This window comes from Callithrix jacchus, chromosome 11 (genome assembly GCF_049354715.1).
Source record: "Callithrix jacchus isolate 240 chromosome 11, calJac240_pri, whole genome shotgun sequence".
Classification (NCBI taxonomy): Eukaryota; Metazoa; Chordata; class Mammalia; order Primates; family Cebidae; genus Callithrix; species Callithrix jacchus.
Window position 1 is genome coordinate 57,803,144 of NC_133512.1, and position 23,303 is coordinate 57,826,446.

Sequence of the window (23,303 nt, forward strand, 5' to 3'; positions counted from 1 at the left end):
TGTGATGTGGTGCTGAGAAGAATGTATATTCTGTGGATTTGGGGTGGAGAGTTCTGTAAATGTCTATCACGTTTACTTGCTCCAGGTCTGAGTTCAAGCCCTGGATATCCTTGTTGATTTTCTGTCTGGTTGATCTGTCTAATATTGACAGTGGAGTATTAAAGTCTCCCACTATTATTGTGTGGGAGTCTAAGTCTCTTTGTAAGTCATTAAGAACTTGCCTTATGTATCTGGGTGCTCCTGTGTTGGGTCCATATATGTTTAGGATCGTTAGCTCTTCTTGTTGTATCAATCCTTTTACCGTTATGTAATGTACTTCTTTGTCTCTTTTGATCTTTGTTGCTTTAAAGTCAATTTTATCAGAGATGAGAATTGCAACTCCTGCTTTTGTTTGCTCTCCATTTGCTTGGTAAATCTTCCTCCATCCCTTTATTTTGAGCCTTTGCGTATCCTTGCATGTGAGATGGTTTCCTGGATACAGCACACTGATGGGTTTTGGCTTTTTATCCACTTTGCCAGTCTGTGTCTTTTGATTGGTGCATTTAGTCCATTTACATTTAGGGTTAATATTGTTGTGTGTGAATTTGATACCGCCATTTTGATGCCAAGTGGCTGTTTTGCCCGTTAGTTGTTGTAGATTCTTCATTATGTTGATGCTCTTTAGCATTTAGTGTGAATTTGGAATGGCTGGTACTGGTTGTTCTTTCTATGTGTAGTGACTCTTTTAGGAGCTCTTGTAAAGCAGGCCTGGTGGTGACAAAATCTCTGAGTACTTGCTTGTTCGCAAAGGATTTTATTTTTCCTTCACTTCTGAAGCTCAGTTTGGCTGGATATGAAATTCTGGGTTGAAAGTTCTTTTCTTTAAGAATGTTGAATATTGGCCCCCACTCTCTTCTGGCTTGTAGGGTTTCTGCCGAGAGATCTGCTGTGAGTCTGTTGGGCTTCCCTTTGTGGGTGACCCGACCTTTCTCTCTGGCTGCCCTTAGTATTTTCTCCTTCATTTCAACCTTGTTGAATCTGACGATTATGTGCCTTTGGGTTGCTCTTCTTGCGGAATATCTTTGTGGTGTTCTCTGTATTTCCTGCATTTGAGTGTTGACCTGTCTTGCTAGGTGGGGGAAATTTTCCTGGATGATGTCCTGAAGAGTATTTTCCAGCTTGGATTCATTCTCTTCGTCCCCTTCTTGTACACCTATCAAACGTAGGTTAGGTCTTTTCACATAATCCCACATTTCTTGGAGACTTTGTTCATTCCTTTTTGTCCTATTTTCTCTAATCTTGGTTTCTTGTTTTATTTCATTGAGTTGGTCTTTGACTTCAAATATTCTTTCTTCTGCTTGGTCAATTCGGCTATTGAAACTTGTGTTTGCTTCGCGAAGTTCTCGTATTGTGTTTTTCAGCTCCTTTAATTCATTCATATTCCTCTCTTAGTTATCCATTCTTGTTATCATTTCCTCAAATCTTTTCTCATATCTTTTTTTAAGTTCCTTAGTTTCTTTGCCTTGATTTAATACATGTTTTTTTTAGCTCACTAAAGTTTCTCATTATCCACCTTCTGAAGTCTAATGCCGTCATTTCGTTACAGTCATTCTCCATCCAGCTTTGTTTCCTTGCTGGTGAGGAGTTTTGGTCCCTTCTAGGAGGCGAGGTGTTCTGGTTTCGGGTGTTTTCCTCCTTTCTGCGCTGGTTTCTTCCCATCTTTGTGGATTTATCCACTTGTCGTCTTTGTAGTTGCTGACTTTTTTATTCGGTCTCTGAGTGGACACCGAGATTGTTGATGATGAAGTATTTCTGTTACTTGGTTTTCCTTCTACCAGTCTAGCCCCTTCGCTGTACGACTGCTGAGGTCCACTCCAGGCCCTGCTTGTCTGGGGTGCACCTATAGCAGGTGCGGAACAGTTAGGGATGCTACCAGTTTCTTTTTCTGCTATCTTTGTCCCAGGATGATGCCTGCCAAATGTCAATCTTTTGGATATAGAGGTGTCAGGGAGCTGCTTGAGGAGACAGTCTGTACTTTATAGGAGCTCAATTGCTGAGCTGTGAGCTCTGTTGTTCATTCAGGGCTTTTAGGCTGCTATGTTTGATTCTGCTGCAACAGAGCTCATTAAAAAAACCCTTTTTTTCTCCAATGCTCTGTCTTGGGGGGTTCGGGCTTTATTTTTGGATGTTTGTTTAGGTGTCCTGCCCAGCTAGGAGGCAGTCTATTCACTGTTTGCCTGCCGAGGCTCTGCCCTGCTGTTGTGTGGTTCGCCCTGTTGCTGCAGACTCTGTTCTGCTGCTGCGTTCTCCACCATGGGCTACGCCCTGCGACGGAGTCTCTCTGTTGTAGCGGGTTGCCTTGGCAACGGCAGGGTGCATCAGCAGTGGGCGTGTATCACAGTAGGGGCGGGTTGCCTTGGCAACGGTACGCTGCATCAGCAGTGGGCACGTATCTCAGTAGGGGCGGCTTGCCTTTGTAATGGTGGACGCCCCTCCCCGACAGAGCGTCTCAGGGACCGTCTGCACGGGGAGCGTTTGGAATCGCGGTTTTGTTCGTCCCACTGGGCTACCCCAAACGCTGTGTCCCTGCAATTTCCTGGGCTTGCCCACTTTCTGAGTCTTGTTCAATCTCAAGTCCAGCCCTCTCAAGTCTCAGGTTGCCGGTTCAACAGGGCACCTGGACAAGCGCGTCCTGTGGGGAGCGTTGGGTAGGGCCGGCCATGCCACCCCGGCTGCCGGCTTCTCCAGGCGGTATGTCTGCCTGGCGTCCCGCATCTCTTTTATACTTCGGAATTTTTTCGTTCTGTGGGCAACAAAGATCAATCTGGAAATGCAGCTCTGACTCACCTCTTTGCGGATTCAATGAGAGCTTCAATCCTGGGTTGTTCTCACAGCACCATCTTGAGTCCTCCTATTTTTCTTTTTTAAAAAAAATTTATTTATTTTACTTTAGGTGCATACTATATCTGGCATTTCTCCTTATGTTATCCCTCCCACCCTCCCCTTCCTCCCCACCCCCTGCTGTCTCTCCCCTACCCCTGCAACTGCCCCCAGTGTGTGATGCTCCTCTCCCTGGGTCCACCTGTTCTCGTTGTTCAACACCCACCTATGAGTGAGAACATACGGTGTTTGGCTTTCTGTTCTTGTGTCAGTTTGCTGAGAATGATGGTTTCCAGATTCATCCAAGGCCCTACAAAGGGCATGAATTAATTGTTTTTTATGGCTGCGTAGTGTTACATGGTGTATATTTATCACATTTTCTTTGTTAAGTCTATCATTGATGGGCATATGGGTTGGTTCCAGGTCTTTGCTATTGTACACAGGGCTGCAATGAACATACGTGTGCATGTGTCTTTATAGTAGAACGATTTATAGTTTTTTGTGTATATACCCAGTAATGGGATTGCTGGGTCAAATGGAATTTTCATTTCTAGATCCTTGAGAAATCACCACACTGCCTTCCACAGTGGTTGAACTAATTTACACTCCCACCAACTGTATAAAAGTGTTCCTATTTTTCCACATCCTTTCCAGCATCTGTTGTCTCCATATTTTTTAATGATCACCGTTCTAACTGGTGTGAGATGATATCTCAATGTGGTTTCGATTTGCATTTCTCTAATTACCAGTGATGTTGAACATTTTTTATGTTTGTTGGCCTCATATGTCTTATTTTGAAAAGTGTCTGTTCATATTTTTTGCCCACTTTTTTTTATGACATTGTTTGTTTTTTTCTTGTATATCTGTTTTAGTTCTTTGTAGATTCTGGATATTAGCCCTTTGTCAGATGGGTAGATTGCAAATATTTTTTCCTGTTCTGTTGGTTGCCAATTCACTCTAATGATGGTTTCTTTTGCTGTATAGAAGCTCGGGAGTTTAATTAGATTCCATTTGTCTATCTGGGCTTTTATTGCCATTGCTTTTGGTGTTTTAGTCATGAAGTCCTTGCCTATGCCTATGTCCTGAATAGTATTGCATAGGTTTTCTTCTAGTGTTTTTATGGTGTTAGGTTTTATGTTTGAATCTTTAATCCATTTGGAGTTAATTTTAGTATAAGGTGACAGGTAGGGGTCCAGTTTCTGCTTTCTGCAAATTGCTAGCCTGTTTTTCCAACACCATTTATTAAACATGGAGTTGTTTTCTCATTGCTTGTTTTTGCTGGATTTGTCAAAGATCAGAAGGTTGTAGATGTGTGATGTTTCTTCTGGGGTCTCTGTTCTATTCCATTGGTCTATGTCTTTGTTTTGGTACCAGTACCATGCTGTTTTGATTACTGTAGCCTTGCAGTATAATTTGAAGTCAGGCAGTGTGATGCCTCTGGATTTGTTCTTTTGCTTAGGATTGTCTTGGGTATGTGGGCTCTCTTGTAATTCCATATGAAGTTCATGGTGGTTTTTTCCAGTTCTGTGAAGGTCTTGGTAGCTTCATGGGGATAGCATTGAATCTATAGATTACTTTGGGCAGTATGGCCATTTTCACCCTATTGATTCTTCCTAACCATGAGCATGGAATGTTTTTCCATCTGTTTGTGTCCTCTCTTATTTTGTTGAGCACTGGTTTGTAGTTCTCCTTGAAGAGGTTCTTTACATCCTTTGTTAATTGTATTCCTAGGTATTTTATTCCCTTTGTAGCAATTGTGAATGGGAGTTCGCTCTTGATTTGGCTCCCTGTTTGTCTGTTATTGGTATATAGGAATTCTTATGATTTCTGCACACTGATTTTGTATCCTGAGACTTTTCTGAAGTTGCTTATCAGTATGAGAAGATTTTGGGCTGAGACAATGGGGTCTTCTAGATATACAATCATGTTGTCTGCAAATAGAGACAGTTTGACTTTTTCCTTTCCTAATTGAATACCCTTTATTTCTCTTTCTTGCCTGATTGATCTGGCTAGAACTTCTAATACTACATTGAATAGGAATGGTGAGAGAGGGCATCCTTGTGTAGTGCCTGATTTCAAAGAGAATTCTTCCACCTTTTGCCCGTTTTTTATGATAATGGCTGTAGGTTTGTCATATATAGCTTTTATTATTTTATGATACTTTCTGTCAATACCTAGTTTATTGAGAGTTTTTAGCATGAAAGCTGTTGAATTTTATTGAAGGCCTTTTCTGTATCTATTGAGATAATCATGTGGTTTTTGTCTTTGGTTCTGTTTATGTGGTGAATTAAGTTTATAGACTTGTGTATGTTGAAACAGCCTTGCATCCCTGGGGTGAAGCCTACTTGGTCATGAAGGATAAGCTTCTTGATGTGCTGTTGCAATTTGTTTGCCAGTATTTTATTGAAGATTTTTGCATCTATGTTTATCATGGATATTGGCCTGAAGTTTTCTTTTTCAGTTGAGTCTCTGTCTGGTTTTGGTATCAGGATGATGTTGGTCTCATAAAATGAGTTAGGGAGGATTCCCTCCTTTTGTGTTGTTTCATACATTTTCAAAAGGAATAGAACTGGCTCCTCTTTGGATGTCTGGTAGAATTCGGCTGTGAACCTGTCTGGATCTGGACTTTTTTTGGTTGGTAGGCTATTGATTGCAGCCTCTACTTCAGCCCTTGTTATTGGTCTAGTCAGGGTTTCAACTTCCTCCTGGTTTAGTCTTGGTAGAGTACAAGTGTCTAGGAATTTATCTATTTCTTCCTGGTTTACTGGTTTATTTGAGTAGAGCTGTTTGTAGTAATCTCTGACGGTAGTTTGTATTTCTGTTGGATCAGTGCTGATATCCCCTTTATCATTTTTTATTGCATCATTTTGATTCTTCTCCCTTTTTTAAATTAATCTGGCTAGTGGTCTATTTTGTTGATCTTTTTAGAAAAACAGATCCTGGATTTATTGATATTTTGAAGGACTTTTTGTGTCTCTATCTCCTTCAGTTCTGCTGTGATCTTAGTTATTTCTTGTCTTCTGCTAGCGTTTGAGTTTCTAGCTCTTTCAATTTTGACAATAGGGTGTTGATTTTAGATCTTTCCTCTCTTCTCTGGTGGGCATTTATTGCTTTTAAATTTCCCTCTAGACACTACTTTAAAGGTGTCCCAGAGATTCTGGTAAGTTGTGTCTTCATTCTGGTTGGTTTTGAAGAACATCTTTATTTTTGCCTTTGTTTCATTGTTTATCCAATTGATACTTGGAAGCAAATTGTTCAGTTTCCCGGTGCTTGTGCAGGTTTGAGTGTGTTTCTTGATCCTGGGTTCAAATCTGACTGTGCTGTGGTCTGATAGACTATTTGTTATGATTTCTGTTCTTTTGCATTTGCTGAGGAGTAATTTGCTTTCAATGATATGGTCAATTTTAGAAAGTACAATGTGATGCTGAGAAAAATGTATATTCTATGGATTTGGGGTGAAGCATTCTGTATATGTCTATTAGGTCTGCTTGGTCCAGCTCTGCATTCAAGTCCTGGATATCCTTGTTTATTTTCTGTCTAATTGATCTATCTAATATTGACAGATAGAGTGCTGAAGTCTCCCACAATTATTGTGTGGGCGTCTGAATCTCATTTTAGGTTGTTAAGAACTTGCTTTATGTATCTCAGTGCTCCTGTGTTGGGGGTATATATATTTAGGATAGTTAGTTCTCCCTGTTGGATTGATCCTTTTACCATTATGTAGTGTCCTTCTTTGTGTCTTTTGTTCTGTGTTGGTTTGCAGTCCATTTTATCAGAGACTAGGATTGCAACCTCTGCTTTTTTTTGTTCTCCATTTGCTTGGTAAATCTTCTTTCATGTCTTTATTTTGAGTCTGTGTGTGTCTTTGTATGTCTAATGGTTTCCTGAATACAGCGCACCATTGGGTTCTGACTTTTCATCCAGTTTGCCAGTCTGTGTCTTTTGATTGGGGCATTTAGGCCATTTACATTCAATGTTAATATTGTTATGTGTGAATTTGATCCTGCCATTTTGTAACTGGCTGGTTTTCTTTCCCATTAGTTGACTCATTTTCTTCATTGCATTTTTGGTCATTGCCAACTGGTTCGCTTTTGCAGTGACTGGTACTTGTTCCCTTCTGTGCTTAGTGTTTCTTTCAGGAGCTCTTGTAGGGCAGGTCTGGTGGTGACGAAATCTCTCAATAATGCTTGTCTGCAAAGGATTTTATTTCTCCTTCACGTTTGAAGCTTAGTTTGGCTGGATATGAGATTCTGGGTTGAAAGTTCTTTTCTTTAAGCATGTGGAATATTGGCCCCCACTCTCTTCTGGCTTGTAGGGTTTCTGCCAAGAAATGTGCTGTGAGTCTGATTGGCTTCCCTTTGTGGGTGACCTGACCTTTCTCTCTGACTGCCCTTAGCATTTTTTCCTTCTTTTCAACCTTGGTGAATCTGATGATTATGTGCCTTGGGCTTGCTCTTCTTGAGGAATATCTTTGTGGAGTTCTCTGTATTTCTTGAATTTGAAATTTGGACTGTCTTGCTAGGCTTGGGAAGTTCTCCTGGATAATATCCTGGAGCGTGTTTTCCAGCTTGGATTTATTCTTCCCATCATATTCAGGTACACCAATCAAGCGTAGATTAGGTCTTTTTATATAATCCGATATTTCTTGGAGGCTTTGTTCATTTATTTTCACTCTTTTTTCTTGCCTTCTGTTTTTATTTCATTGAGTTGATCTTCAGTCTCTGATATCCTTTCTTCTGCTTGTCGATTCAGCTATTAAAACTTGTGTTTGCTTCACATAGTTCTCATGCTGTGTTTTTCAACTCCATCAAGTCGTTTATGTTCTTCTCTAAGCTCGTTATTCTAGTTAACATTTTGTCTAACCTTTTTTCAAGGTTTTTGGTTTCTTTGCATTGAGTTAGAACGTGTTCCTTTAGCTCAGAAAAATTTGTTATTATTCACCTTCTGAAGACTGTTTCTGTCAGTTCGTTGCACTCCCTGGTCAAGTTGTGTTCCTGTGTTGTTGAGGAGTTGTGTGATCCCTTGAAGGAGAAGAGGTGTTCTGGTCTTTGATGGTTTCATCTTTTTTGCACTGTTTTTTTCCCATCTTTGTGGATTACATGGCTATGATGTCAGGGAGGTGCTTGATGAGGTTGCCTGTCTGCCTGCGGAGGTGCCATAGGGTTTCTAGGGAGTCCTTCAGCTTAGTAGGGAAGCTTCCTGTGTCTTTTTTGTTTATACTGGGAGATTAGGCCTACCTCTTTCACTGACCTGTAGGCGCTGCTGTGTTGTCAAGAACACCATCCCATTGCTATGTAGGCTTCCTGCATTTTTTGTTTAAACATGTAGCCCTATTCCATTCCTCTAGTGGTGGGTTGTGCCCTTCCTCCACTGGGCTAGGTCATTCAGGGTTCATCTCAGACTGTGGCACTGGCTGCGCAACCCACTAGAATCAGGGCTTCAGCCCTCTGGGGCTTGTGGGGAAGAGTAGGGACCCGCCCTGCCGCACCCGGCCATCTCCCACTTACAGCTTCTTTTCTCTCTGTTCATGGGGTAGGGGACCCGCCCAGCTGCTCCTGCTTACAGCTCCCTCTGTCTCCGGGAGGGGGAGGGGGTGATAGTTCAGTCTGCAGGCTCTTACTCATCTTGGTACTTGTAATTCCAGGCACTTCACTGGCAAAGATCCCCTGTTCTGTGTATTGCTGAGGCTTTGGGGGAAGCACTATATCTGGTCTGGAGCGCCAGAGGGGGGAGCCTCCGACTCGCTGATCAGATGCGCTTTCTGGATGAAGTAGCATCCCTCTCGGCCTGGCCTCAGTCTGTCCTGAGTTGGCTTTGCTCACCGTCACACCAGACCCATTGTAATGCACCTGGTACCTCGGTTGGAGCTAGGAGATCTCTGGATTTCTGCATCTCTCTCTCGCTGGGTGTTTTGTGCTGGAGTTGTGTCTAATCGCCCATCTTGTATCTTCTTCCCACACAGATGTTTCTTAAGAAGATCAGAGAAGTAGTTCTTGCCTGTATTTCTACTTTTTGTTTATTTAAGGCAATGTGTAAGATCATGTACCAAATGGCAGGATTTGGAACCATTCTACTTTTTAGGAAAATAATTTTAACTTTTATTTTAGATTTGGGGTGTATATGCAGGTTTGTTACATGGGTATATTGTGTGATGTTGAGGTTTGAGATATGAATGATCCTGCCACTCAGGTACTGAGCATAGTACCCAACAGATAGTTTTTCAGCCCTTGCTCCTCTCTAATACTCCCCCAGATAGTTTTTCAGCCCTTGCTTTTCTCTAATACTCCCCAGCATGTGTTGTTCCCATTTTTATGTCAATGCTTAGCTCCAACCAATAAGTGAGAAAGAACATGAGGTATTTGGTTTTCCATTTCTGTATTAATTTGCTTAGGATAATGGCCTGCAATTGCACCATGTTGCTGCAAAGGATATGATTTCATTCTTTTTTTGTGGCTGGGTAACATTCTATGGCGTGTTATACACATTATCTTTGTCCAGTCTACTATTGATGGGCACCTAGATTGATTCCATGTCTTTGCCATTGTGAATGGTGCTGTGATAAACATAAGTGCATATATATTTTTTCATAGAATGATTTATTTTTCTTTGGGTATATACCCAGTAATGGAATGAAGCATTCTATTTTTAAGATATTTCCATTAGCAATTACTTACTATATTTTTTAATATTGCTGGGAACTGATTAGTATGTTTTCTAAAATATTACTGTTTTTTTCCATCTTGTAATTTGCTCCAATTCTGCTAAAAGTCTTTTTTTAATAAATTAATTTTGAATTGAAAATATTTAAAAATAACTTGTTCTAACCTTTTTTTCCAGCTATAATCTTTAGAAGTTACTGCCAAACTGACTTGCAATCCTTCTCAGGCTATCCTTTTCTACCTCTTAACTAGTTTCCTAATCACCTCTCCAGGGAGCACTCTACTGACTGAGGATACTGTTTTAAGATTGCAGCCCTAAAAAATTGAGAAGATGAAGGTTACCCTTCTCACTTTTCCTTTCCACTTTCATTTTCCTTTATCTCTTCTTTGAGTTCTTCAAACCCCTAATGTGGTCCGCAACCTCTATGATGGCTCCCAAGGATTCCTGTCTCCTGGTATTTATCATAGTTTTATGTAATTCCCTCCGCCTAAGTAACCTGCTTCTAACTCACAGAATATGACAACGTTGGGGTCATTTCATTTCTGTAATTAGGTTATAAAATATTGTGACTTCCTAGCAGACTTTCTCTTTCTTGCTAGCTTTGATGAAATAAACTGCCATGGTGTAGAGGTCCACTTGGCAAGGAACTAAGGGTGGGCTCTGGACAGCAGCCTGAAAGTAATTGAGGCCCTCAGTAAAACACTAAAGCAACTGAATCCTGCTAATAACCCCTTAATTGAGTTTGAGATTGGATTTTTCCTCAGTTGAACTTTCAGTTGATACCCCAGCCCTTGCCAGTAGTTTGATTACAGCCTCATGAGAGACCATGAAGCAGATGATCATGTTTAGATTCCTGACTCACAGAAACTGTTGTTCTAAGCTGTTAAATTTTTGGATAAATTTTTTTTACACAATAATAGATAATATAACAAGCTTACTTCCATTCCAAAGGATGTGCTGAGTCAGTAACAAGTTACTCTTGGATATCTATTATATTGCTTAAGATAACAGAAATAGATATTAGTTATAAAAATTGTGGCATGATGGCTTCTGAATGGAGAAGGTATTTTTAGTGACTTAGAATGTTAAAATAGTAAGAGATCCCAGAGATGATCTGTTTAATGTTTCTCTTGGGATGTTCCAGAGAAAACAGAACTCCTGAATTTTTCTCTAAAATTGGTTTTACTCCCAGACTTCTTAATTTTTTTGAAAGGCATTCCCTGACACTCAGCTGATGAGCCTGAAAGGCCAAGAATTTAGGAGCCAGCCTTGATTCCCTCCTCTTGTCCCCACTTCTCAACCTGTGGGATCACCAATCAGCTGATTGGTTCTGTCTTCAAAACATGCCTGAAATCTGTCTGCCTTTACTCATTGCCACCACATTAGTCTAATTGGCCTCATCTCACTTAGAATTGCTAACACAGTTAAGATGTCCACAACTTAATCCTTAGAATCTGAGAATATGTTATCTTACATGGCAAAAGGGATTTGTCAATGTGATTTAAGGGTTTGAACCTTCAGATAATGAGATTATACTGAATTATCTGGGTGGGTATGATTTAATCACATGCATCCTTAGAAGCAAAAAAAAAAAAAATTCTTGACTGAATCAGACTAATGAAATGGAAGAAGGAGTGATTTGAAGCATGAGAGAATCTACACACTATTTCTGACTTTGAAGACAGAGGTAGGCAGCCACAAGCCAAGAAATGTCAGTGACCTATAGAAGCCGAGAATGGCCCTCAATTTGTAGCCAGCAAGAAAACAGGGACTTTAGCTTTAAAATCACAAGAAACTGAATTCTGCAAACAATCTGAATAAGCAAGAAATTGATTCACCTCTATATCCCCCCGAAAGGAATGCAGTGCCAATACCTTGATTTTAGCCCAGTGCGACCCATGTCAGACATCAGACCTACGGAACTGTATGTAACTAAATTGCTATTGTTTAAGCCACTAAATTTTTGGCCATTTATTACAGTTGCAGTCAAAACTAATACAGCTTTTTGTTCTTCCTAAGTATTCTGCCCTTTCAAGCTATTCTTCACAGGGTGACCTTTTCAAAAACAAATTCCACCAAAATCTCGGGCAACAAAAACAGAAATAAATAAATGAGACTATGTGACCACTTTGTAAAGATATCTGCACTCCCATGTCACTGAAGCATTTTTCAAATTAGTCAAGAGATGGAACAACCTAAATGTCCATTTACAGACAACTGGATAAAGAAAATATATATATATGTATGTATGTCTGTGTGTGTATATGTATATATGTATATATATATATGTGTGTGTATATATGCATATATATATTCAATGGAATATTATTCAGTTTTAAAAGGAATGAAATCCTGCTATTTGCCACAACATGGATGGACCTGGAGGACATTATGCTAAGTGAAATAAGCCAGAGGCAGAGAAAGAAATATTGCATGATCTCACTTTTTTTTCCCTTTTTTGATGGAGCTTCACTTTTGTTGCCCAGGCTGGAGTGCAATGGCAAGATCTTGGCTCACCCCAACCTCCACCTCCTGGGTTCAAGTGATTCTCCTGCCTAAGCCTCCCTAATAGCTGGGATTACAGATGTGTGGCACCACATTGGCTAATATTGTATTTTTAGTAGAGACGGAGTTTCTCCATGTTGGTCAGGTTGGTCTCGAACTCCTGACCTTAAGTGATCTGCCCACCTTGGCCTTCCAAAGCACTGGGAGTACTGGGATTACAGGCATGAGCCACCACACCTGGTCAATCTTGCTTTTATGTGTGGAAAAAAAAATATATATATAACATATATATATATAAAACATATATATGTACATACATGTATGTTAAATATATGTTATATATACATATATGTTTTATATATATATTCCGCCTATGTATGGCGAAAATACACAGAGTTAGGGAATGAAACAGTGGTTACCATGAATGGAGGGGAGGAGGCAGGGAAATAAGGAGATGTAGGTCAAAGGCTATAAAATAGCAGTTATGTAGGATGAACAAGTTTAGAGATCTAAGGTACAATATGAGCACTAAAGTTAATAAAATTGTCCTGTATTAATGGCAGCAGTGGCCCATCTGGAGTGGCTGCTGCCATGATGCTGGCTGCAGTAGGGGAGGTGCTGCTGAGGCTGCATGCTCCATGGAGCCAGCAAGGGCTGGAATCAGACTGGAGCTCACTCTCCTGGGCACAGCTGCAGCCACCCAAGTTGTGGATGTGGACCTGGGCATCTCTGCATTCTTGGGAGCCTGGGAAGGCACCCCCCGCCGTCTCCTGTAGACCTGGAGGTGTCTGCTTCCAATGCCTGCCCTCTCACCACTCCTGGTGCCTACTCTGATTTTAGAGCAAGGTTGAGGCCAAGCCTTGGTGCTGTCATAACCCAGCTGGGTGTGCACACACTCTAGGCGGCACTGATATGCCATCCCCCTGCTGCCTTGACCCCTCTGGACTTTGGGCACTGACGAGCATGGGAGGGATGCCAAAGAAGGGCTCAGGGCAGTTTGGTGATGAGCATGGGAGGGAGGCCAAAGGGGCTGAGGGCAATTTGGTGCTTGCCTACAGGTGTCCCTCGGTGTGAGCAGCCTGGGCACCATGAACGGTGGCAGGAGGCAGACAGGCTCCTATGTGGAAGGGTGTGGGTCCCCAGTTAAGCCCCACCTTCAAGCTAGGGAGGGTTTGAATCCTGGGGACTGGGTTGCCAGTACTGTGAACTGAAGTAGGAAGTTGTGGTGTTTTTTCTGGGCCTGCCCATGGCTGCTCATGGACCACTTGGTGTGCACTTTCTCCCCTCTGAGGCCCATAAAAGCCCTGGACTCAGCCAGACTTGAGGAGATGATGGGATGGCCAGCTGTGGAGAGGATCTACCTGCACAAGGGTCTCCTCTTTTCTGAGAGCTGAGCAGATAACATGACAACCTGTGTGCAGAGAGGACCTATCCACTACAGGGTCTCCTTTCTGCTGGGAGCTGAACACTCACTGCAATACCCTGTCTGTGGAGAGGAGCTACCCTCTGTGGGACTCCTCTGATCTGTTCTGTCGCCCAGTAAAACTCCCCTTCACCTTGCTCACCCTCTACTTCTCTGTGTACCTCAGTCTTCCTAGATGCAGGATAAGAACTTAGGACTCACTGAATGGGTCGGACTAAAAGAGCTGTAACACAAATAGGGCTGAAATAGGCCTCTTGTTTGCCATGTTGTGGGTGACAAGAAGGAAAGAAGAGAGAAGGACAGAAGAGCTTCAGCCCTTCAGGAAGCCCAGACCTAGAAGCCACCCGCACCGTGACTGTGACACCCTCTTTAGGCTCGGCAGTTCCTGGTGTCTCCAAGCTTCTAGGTGCCACTGTGTTCCTCAGTGCCAGCCGTGGAATCTGCTTGCAGTACACCTGGTCCAGCTGCAGCCTTGCAGGGAGCCAGCACCCATGCCAGTGCCTGCAGCTGGCCATTCCACTGCAGCCAGTATGCCTGGCTCTAGGCAGTGGCTGGACCCCACACTCACTCACACACCCCTCACTGCTCTGTGCCTGGCTTGCCCTTGGTAGGCATGGGGTCCAGGCCAGAAGCCTGAACTGAATGCAGCCTTTCAGGTCAAGTGGGTGGAATGAGTCAACAGGCCTGAGCAAAACTTGGGCAAAGGTGTCACTGTCAACAGAGGTTTCTGGCTGGTGAAGTGACACCTTAAGAATCCCATTACAGTATTAGGAATTTTTGTTAGGTAGATTTTTGCTGCTTATGTCACAAAGCAGCAAAAATGCTTAAACATGTAAGATGCTTAAACATGTAAGATGCTTAAACATGCAAGATGATAGATATGTTAATTTGCTTCACTATAGTGACTATTTTCTATCTGTATTCTATAACATCATTTTGTAAACTTCATATATACACAATAAAATTGGTTAAAAAACACACAAAAAATTATATCAGGTGACTTCCCAGTTTAAACTTTCCATTGTACTTAGAGTAAAACCAAGCTTTTTTATATGGTGTAGAACCTCTTCATGATCTGGCCCCTGCCAGTTTCTCCAGTCCCTCCTGGAGTTGCATCCTCTTCTGTCTCACTGGCCTTTCAATTCTCTTAACTTGTTAAGCAGTTTCATACCCAAAGGTTATCACAGATGCTGGTATTTTGCCTGGAATACCTTCCCCTGCCCTCCGTATGCAGACCTCTTCTCATTCTTCAGATATCATCTTAAGTGATGCTAATTATATGAGTATCTCATAAGTTATGTTAGTATCATTTAAGATACTGTGATGTCCTGATGTAATATGATATTAGAGACACCACAATACCTGATGCAGTGTCTGGCACATAGTAGGTAATCAATACATAGTTACTTTCAATGAAATGCTTATAGACAATTTTTCCCCCCTAGGGAAATGGTTTCAGGTCCCATAAATTTGGAAAATTTGAGATTAAATGAAGTTAAGGTTTCTTTACTGTGGGACTTTTCTGGGATTTTAATATGCTAACATATTATCCCTTGTTAATGGATTATCAATCTTTAAATGGGGTTGTTGTTTGTAGCTTTTCTTTTACTTATTTGACCTGGAGATTCTTTTTTTGAGAGGAGTATCTCTTAGCACTGATATTTTGTGGTATGAAATTCAGGGAATGCCAATGTAGTTCAAGGTTCTTACTTTACAGTCAAAGAAACTGAGGCCCAGGAAGAATCACTGACTTGTTTAAAATTACACTGTGAGCCTTTGTAAGAGTTGGGTCTTTCATGAAGGTCTAAACACTTAAGAATGTCTGTGGCATCTTTGAATGATTAGCCAAGCCAATAGGGAAACTTTTGTTTAGAGTAAAATTATAGATGAGAGGTTAGAGAAGAGAGTATCAAAGAATTTGGCCTCCTTTAGAAATTGCCATTTCTAATAAAAATACCACAACAAAGTTTTTCAGACCCCATAATTTAAAAATGCTACCATGTCCCCTCACTCAAAACAAAAATTTATACAATTTAGTTTCCTACAGCTGCCTGAAATAGGAAGGAACCAGGCAAGAAGCATAAAGGAAAGTTTGGCATTTATTTACTGACCTGATTGCTGTTTTTGTGGGAATTTTTGTGTGGGAATGGATTCTGAGAGTGTGTGAGAGTAGATTTCATATGTTCAACCTCAGTATTGGTTGAATATGAATAAGTGCTTGGCTTTGGAATCCTGCATCTGTGGGTTAGAAACACTCCTCCATCTGGTATGACATTTAGCACATTATACCAAACCTCCCCAAGCATCTATTTTCTCATCTGTAAATATGAGTAATATTAATTCCACCCCATAGAGTTGTTGAGATGAGATGATGCATGTAAAGAGCTCAGCACATTGCCTCACACCAACACACATTATAAAAGAGAGTATTATAGGAGAAAGGAGTTCAGTTGTGCCAATGAGTGTTTGAGGGATTTGTGAAAATACTGAGATATGTTTCAAGCTTGCTTAATGAAGTCCATTAATTAATTTGAGATTTCCTGGTGAGACTGTGCAGAATTTGTAAACTTCTGACTTGTTTTGAAATACCAAATAAGAAAAAATGGAGTCCACATCCATTTTTTTATTCAGTTCACTTCTTGGTCACTTAGGATTTTGCTCACAGATCTGGAATAAGATAGTTTGACCTAGTGTAGCACAGATACACACTGGCCATGAATTAATAAGCAGTGTAGTCAAAATCTTGTATTACTTCTGGGTTTACATGGTGTGCTTGGCAAAACAGCCATTAGTATGATCCTTTTGAGGCTTATCTTTCAGCTTTGTTAGGACAGGTGTTGTAGAGTACCTTTACTAGGGCTATAGTGGTTTTCCTCTTAAGGTATGGTCTTTCTAGGGTCTGTGGAATGCTCATAGAGTGTTTACTGAGGCTGCCACTGAGGCTGAAATTTGAACATTTCCAAGTCCTGGGGGACCTCTGATAGTTGTTCAGCCCACAGCTCCCCTGTAGTCCTTTCCTTGGCTTAATGTAGTCTTGTTTAACATCTGTTGCTTAGTATTCAGCCAAAGACTCAAGGATCTCCTATGCAGATTCCTGGATCTTTTATCCATTCATTTGTAGCACTTTTCTCAACTTGGAATTATGTATTTGTACAAACAGATTACATAGCCCCTTTCTATTCTATACCATGTCCTATGAATTCCAGTTGTCCCAGTGCACTGAATTCTGATCTTTGTTTCATCAGCATCCGATACAGAGTTCGTAAAGTACTTCTAGGCTTGCCTTGTTTGTTTTCATTCTCTCAGGAATCAGATTTTGTCCATTGTATGACATCTGAAAACAGTTATTTCTCATGTCTTGTCAAGTTTTATGGTTAAGAGGAAAAGTTTCTCTGTGTGGCTAGAAACAGAAGTCCTTTCCCACCTCTAGTCTCCATTACTTTACCATAGGGCCTCTACCTTTAAGAGTACTCCCTGGCTGGGCATGGTGGCTCACGCCTGTAATCTCAGCACTTTGGGAGGCCAAGGAGGGCAGATCACAAGGTCAAGAGTTCGAGACCATCCTGGCCAATTGGTGAAACCTCATCTCTACTAAAAATACAAAAATTAGCTGGGCATGGTGATGTGGTAGCAGGTATCTGTAGTCCCAGCTACTCGGGAGGCTGAGGTAGGAGAATTGCTTGAACCCTGGAGGTGGAGGTTGCAGTGAGCCAAGATGGCACCACTGCACTCCAGCCTGGTGACAGAGCCAGACTCCGTCTCAAAAAAAAAAAAAAATTTCGCCCTATCTCCACCCATATGACTATTATGTATACATAAAAATTAAAAATTAAATAAAAGATAAATCTAAGATAAAAAGGAACCCCCCCCCCCAGTACTGTAGTGGCCTATGTGTTGGGCTCATTTCTGATCAACCTTGATTTTAAACAACTTATTGGTTGTTCATATTGATTATAACTGAAATCACAGGATCACACAGAACTCTTATTTTCTTTAATCACAAACACATTAATTATAATAGAATAAGCTAATGATCTATTTCTATGCCAATTTCTTCAGTATAATTTGAAGTGAAAAGTGATAACATATTGACATCTTTCATAAAGACATATCAAGAATGGTCTCTCTTCCTATAATATGACTAAGTGAAGAACATTGCAATAAAATATGATTTAAAGGGCTCATAGACTTTCAGTCATTTTTTTGCATAATATAGAAAATATAATATAAAAATTGAAAAATTTCAAGAAAAATAATTAGTTTGTTTTTCTTCTGGGTAGGAGATAGGAGCCCACTGGTGAGAAGATGTTCATTAGTAAGTTTTTGCAGCAAAGAATGTTTGCTGGTATTAGTAAAGAGTGTTTATCTTTGCTTGCAAATGATATTGCCTATATCATGAATAATTATGAGAAGAACACAAAGGAAAATTCCACAATGTAAATTTGCACAATTATTTCAGTTCCTTGTTTCAAATGTCTACTGCCTATTAATTCAGATGCCATGATTTTCTTTTCTTCTCAATGATTATTTTGACTTGGATAACTTTGGAAAAGCATTTGAAGGGGGTTAATACATCTTTGTTTTATGACTGGATTGTGGATTTACTGACTTCAGCCTTCTTTAAGGCCCTGAACTTTGAGAATTTCATATCCATGTGTAACTTCAAATAATCTTTTTTTAAAAATTTTATTTATTTTTTTATTGCATTTTAGGTTTTGGGGTACATGTGAAGAACATGCAAGATAGTTGCATAGGTACACACGTGGCAGTGTGATTTGCTGCCTTCCTCCCTTTCACCTATATCTGGCAAATAATCATTAAAAAACAAACTGCTTTGATTTTTTTTTATTCTTTAGCGTGTATAACTTTATTATGCTAATTGTCAACATAATAATATTGCACCACTATCTTGGTTGATAAGTGGTTGATATTATTCTTCTTTTACAGAGGAGAAATCAGAGGTATGGAAGGATTCTGTGATTTGCCTAGAGTTATCCATAGACAATTCAGTCTATGGATAGACTGAAGACTGGAACTGAAGACTTGGGTCTACTAGAAAAATCTATTTCTACTAGAAATTGATTGTGGTTTGAACTCTGTTCTCAATTTAGGGTCAGTTCCTTACTTTGGCCTCGTTTTTCTTATTTTTATTAAGTAAAATGCTGGGGTAGAATAGATGAGCTGTCAGATTTTTTCAGCTTTGAAATTCTGTGGTCATTTGACTCCCTTTGGCTTTATCTCACAGTGCATTGCTTTCTTTAGCTTTCATCTGGACATACCTGGATTACATCTCATTTTTATTTCTCTACTTCTACTTGTGCCTTAATGGTATATTATTTTCCCTGTAAGTAGTTTTACTGAAGAAGTAAAAAGGCATTTAACCACCTAGCATACAATAACGCTGTGATTTAGGAACCATCTCACTGATTTTCTTACTGTTATTTTAATATTTTATTATTGTGTTATATAGTACTTTTATAACAAATTTACCTATTGCATAGTTTAAAGTAATCAGCCATCACTATATTTTTAAATAAGCTGGACTTCAGGTCCTAAGATACTCACCATTGTTTGATTTTACTGCTAATCCCATGTGTGATCTTGGGTCTCATACTGGCCTTTATTTTTCGTTTTTGTTTTTTTGAGACAGGGTCTGTCTATGTTGCCTACACTGATCTGGAACTCCTGGGCTCATGTGATCCTCCCACCTCAGTCTCCTGAGTTGCTGGGGTTACTGGTGCATGCCACCATTCCTGGCTACCATATTAGCCTTATTATAATACAATGAGGAAAGATTATCAATAATTTATCTTCCTCACAAAGGCATGGTGATACAACACAAAACTAAATAATACTAATTCCCATGATGGTTTTATACTCCAGAGCTTAAGGACATAAGTGTTGAAGCATTTCAAGATAAAATATGTACTTCAAAGTTTTCAAAATAATTTAAAAATAGAATTTGAAATAGTGAAGGAAAGACTATTGGATCTTTCAACTGGGTTATGAAATGCATACCAAAGTTTGGGCTTTTTGGAGCCCATTTCCAGACTCCTCTGTGACTGGTAAGTCTGTAATTTGCTATTAAAATGTTGCAATTTCAGTTTTCGACAGTTAAGCTATAAATTGCTGAGATCTGGGATAAATGGCCAATTATATTAGAACAAATGTCTATTGTTTTATTGGAAGAGGGAGAGAGTTCACTGTACTACTTACTAACAGTGATTATTTAAAATTTTTCTCCAGGAGAAAAAGTCCATGCCACATTTGTGGAAATGGTTAAGTGACCACAGTAACAAAGAATCTAGGGATGATTTAGTGCAGATCATCATGCAGGCTTCCCAGCATGTGCATTTTAAACAGTATTGTGTTGTCTCCAAGTTTGCCAGAGTGTAATCTGTGAGCAATTCAGGCAAAATCAGAATCAGAAACCTAGGAGAGTAATATTGGTTTAGAATTTTCAAGCAAAAGACTTTGGTTTGGGTTTGTTACGTCTGGAACCAAAATGTCACATGTGGCATACATCATTTAAAGTTTATTATTTTAACCTTAGACCTCCTTGTTTAAAATTTATGCTGTTCGGTGCCCGGCACGCCGCTGCCAGTGCTGCTGGCTCCGTGCTATGGATGCCCCAGGGGCCCCGGTCCCGACCGCCGCCCCCGACCCGGGCAGGAAGGAGCTGAAGATCGTGATCATGGGCGACGGCGGCTGCGGCAAGACCTCGCTGCTCATGGTGTACAGCCAGGGCTCCTTCCCCGAGCACTACGCCCCGTCAGTGTTCGATAAGTACACGGCCAGCGTGACAGTTGGCAGCAAGGAGGTGACCCTGAACCTCTACGACACGGCCGGGCAAGAAGACTGTGACCGGCTGCGGCCCCTGTCCTACCAGAATACCCACCTCGTGCTCATCTGCTATGACGTCATGAACCCCACCAGCTATGACAACGTCCTCATCAAGTGGTTCCCTGAGGTCACGCATTTCTGCCGTGGGACCCCAATGGTGCTCATCGGCTGCAAGATGGACCTGAGGAAGGACAAGGAGCAGCTGCGGAAGCTCCGGGCTGCCCAGCTGGAGCCCATCACCTACATGCAGGGCCTGAGCGCCTGCGAACAGATCCGAGCTGCTCTCTACATGGAATGTTCCGCCAAGTTTCGGGAGAATGTGGAGGACGTCTTCCGGGAGGCCGCCAAGGTGGCTCTCAGTGCTCTGAAGAAAACACAGCGGCAAAAGAAGCGCCGGCTCTGCCTGTTGCTGTGACCCAGGGCAGACGGCCCTCAAGACAGCACTGACAGGGCCCGGGACCCCAGGGGCCAACTGCACTGGGAGGCCGCCCCATCCTAACCCTCCAGCTCCTGTTGTCTGGGGCCTGTGGCTAGACTCTTGGAACATTCAAGAACTCTCTCCTTTCCTGACTGGGGCTCTGACCACAAACTCCCCTCCAGGCTCCCCACTGGGGTGCAGTGGTGATGTGGGTACAGGAGCCAGTGTCTATCCTCAGGACTCAAAGTGCCCTCATCACAGCTGCCCCCGCCACGAGGGTCTCCCCAGTGCAAACCCAAGTTATGCTTAGAATGAACAGTCCATCTGGTAGTTGGTAAATGTGGACCTGGCACTATTCCACGCAGGCACCCAAGCCTGCCTCTCCTATGTCCCTGCCTCCCTGGGCTCTGGAGATAGGCACCGCTGCAACCTCCAGCTCCTTCCTTCCTCCCCCAGGAACTCGGGGGCCACCGCGGGGACCAGGCCTATCAGGAGAACACAGGCTGCAGCCTGGTGGCGGGGCTGGCACCAACCCCTCCCATCTCCATTCCATATGGAAGACTTCAACCTTCAGCTTGGCCTGTGGCCCTTGGAGAGCTGGGAGCATGTGCCCGGGGGCAGACGAAATGGCCTCTCAGATGTTAAAAGTATACCTGGACCCCCCCATCTGACCACCCCCTCCAAGTCTCATCCAAAGCCCCCACTGTCAGGGACTCAGGATGGGAAGAGCCATTGGCTCCCCACGTCGTGAGCTAGTTTTCTGTGGGCTGTTCCCCCTACTGGCAGGACAGGACTGGCCCATTTAACTATCGTCAGGCTCCCACCTGCTGTTCCTCAAGGCTCGCTTCTACCAGCCTGTGGAGTCCAGGAGGCAAGACATCCAAGCCTCCTCTGAGAACTAACAGAATCAACTCCCAGCCCACATGGGGACAGTTTCAGAACTGGTTCACAGACCACCTATGTCACCAACAGCCAGATACCTAATCCCTAAGCCTCCTTTGGGAAGGTCTGGGGTCAAGGGTCCAGGAGTTTTTTGGGGGCTGTTACCCAGGCTGGAGTGCAGTGGTGTCATCTTGGCTCACTGAAACCTCCACTTCCCGGGGTTTAAGCAATTCTCCTGCCTCAGCCTCCTGAGTAGCTGGGATTACAGGCACACGCCACCATGCCTGGCTAATTTTTGTATTTTTATTACAGATGGGATTTCACCATGTTGGTCAGGCTGGTCTTGAACTCCTGACATGATCCACCCACCTCAGGCTCCCAAAGTGCTGGGATTACAGGTGTGAGCCACTGTGCACAACTTTTTAAACAAGCATCCCAGGGGATTCGATTCTATTGCCCAACACAGGTCGCAAGCTGCTCGCCTCTGGAGTGCACCTAGGAATTAGTGTCGTCTAGGACGGGATGCAGCTCCTGTTCTTCCTGGTATCTCCTGCCTCAGCCCCCTGAGGCCCACCTTACCCAGGTTCCCAAGGCCCTGCCATCCCCTGGGGAATCAACTAAGGAGCTCTTGTTCTCAAAGAATCCAAGGCCTCATGGACAAACAATGGTCTACGGTAGAGGTCTGCAAACTACAGCCTATGGGCCACATCTGGCCACAGCCTGATTTGTAAATAAAGTTTTATTGGAACACAGCCACACCTAAAAAAAAAAAAAATTTATGCTGTTCGGTGCCTTGCATCCCAGCATAAGCATTTCTATTCTATTACACATTAGCTTGTGCCAGCTACATGTTAGCAAGGTGAAATCATGGCTGGACAGCCCCTTCCACAGTTCAGTCTTTCGCTGGAACTGCCAAACCCAATAGGTTCAAGGGGGTGCTCAAAAATTAAGGCATGGCACCAGGTAATTGAAACCATTCTCTGCACATCTGGAAAAAAACCCAATTCTGATCACACACTCTGCTGAAACAGAAATCATCCCATGTTATTGCTGGGAGTTGCAGGAAAGTAAAAGTGGTATCATTTTTACGTTTACAGAAGCATTTAGCATTTTCACGGACAGACCCAAAAGCTTGTGGTTACAAAGTGTGAAATTCTTATTAAAATTTTTCATGAACTCAACAGAATACATAGTTAGCAATTGTTCCAATACTTTCTTTCCTCCCGTTTGTACAGGATAGCAATGATCCCACTGATCCATCCTATTCTCCGTATCAAAAACAAACAAACAAACAAACAAACAAACAGTACAATTTTCCCATTCAGTGGTTGACTTGTTCTAGCCAGGAAGTTTTAATTATTTGTCATTCAAAGTAAGTTTATCCTTGATGCTATGGCCTCCTTCATGCTGGCATGAGGCAAATTATCATCTGGGATGAATATAGGGTGAATTTAGGCTGGCCATGGCCCCTGTAGAAGAGTTAAAGGTGCTCAGGAAGTATATGTTTGTGCTCTCTAATCTAACAAAAATCCATGGATTGAGAATATGATTGCTTTCATTGTGAGGAACTTGAACCTTCCACATGCCCTTTAAAATTTACTTGCCTGTCAGTGAGCCAAGGTTGCACCACTGCACTCCAGTCTGTCGCCTGGTGATGGAGTGAAACTGTCTCAAAAAAAAATTTTTTTTACTTGCCTGCAATTATGGATTTAT

The 23,303-nt window shown here is 42.0% G+C and overlaps 1 protein-coding gene and 1 pseudogene across 34 annotated transcripts in view; both read left to right on the forward strand.

Moving 5' to 3' along the window:
- Nucleotides 1-23,303, forward strand: part of MTERF1 (mitochondrial transcription termination factor 1) — a 560,591-nt gene that overhangs the window by 121,079 nt on the left and 416,209 nt on the right. The window lies entirely within an intron of this gene.
- On the forward strand, nt 20,029-22,330 carry LOC108593039 (rho-related GTP-binding protein RhoF pseudogene; annotated as a pseudogene). The gene has a single exon (XR_013523999.1). The product of XR_013523999.1 is annotated as a rho-related GTP-binding protein RhoF pseudogene (transcript).